Source organism: Mandrillus leucophaeus, unplaced genomic scaffold (genome assembly GCF_000951045.1).
Source record: "Mandrillus leucophaeus isolate KB7577 unplaced genomic scaffold, Mleu.le_1.0 Scaffold412, whole genome shotgun sequence".
NCBI classification, from domain to species: domain Eukaryota; kingdom Metazoa; phylum Chordata; class Mammalia; order Primates; family Cercopithecidae; genus Mandrillus; species Mandrillus leucophaeus.
In genome coordinates this window covers 1183837-1184593 of record NW_012104388.1, presented here as the reverse complement: position 1 = coordinate 1184593, position 757 = coordinate 1183837, and positions in this window count along the sequence as shown.

Here is a 757-nt window from a genome sequence, read left to right as displayed (position 1 = left end):
ACATGTTCTCACTCATAGGTGGGAATTGAATAATGAGATCACTTGGACATGGGAAGGGGATCATCACACACCGGGGCTTATTGTGGGGAGGCAGGAAGGGGGAGGGTTTGCATTGGGAGTTACACCTGAGGTAAATGACAAGTTGATGGTTCTAACGACCTGAAGGGTGCAGCACACCAACATGGCACATGTATACATATGTAACAAACCTGCACGTTGTGCATATGAACCCTAGAACTTAAAGTATATTTAAACAAAAATGCTTTCTAAATTAAAATTCTAAAAAAAAAAAAAGAAGATATAAAAATGGCCAACAAATATGAAAAAATGTTCAACATCACTAATCAGGGAAATGCAAATCAAAACTGCAATGTGATACCACCTTACACCTGCAAGCATGGCCATTAACCAAAAACAAAAAATAGATGTTGGTGTGTATGTGATGAACAGGAATCAATTCTACACTGCTGGTGGGAATGTAAACTGGTATAACCACTATGGAAAACAGTAGAGATTCCTTAAAGAACTAAACTACCATTTGATCCAGCAATCCCATTGCTGGGTATCTACCCAGAGGAAACTAAGGCATTATACAAAAAAGATACTTGAATATGCATGTTTATAGGAGCACAATTTGCAATTGCAAAAATGTGGAACCAACCCAAATGCCCATCAATCAACAAGTGGGTAAAGAAACTGTAGTATATATATATGTGATGGAATACTACTCAGTCATAAAAAGGAATGAATTAATGGC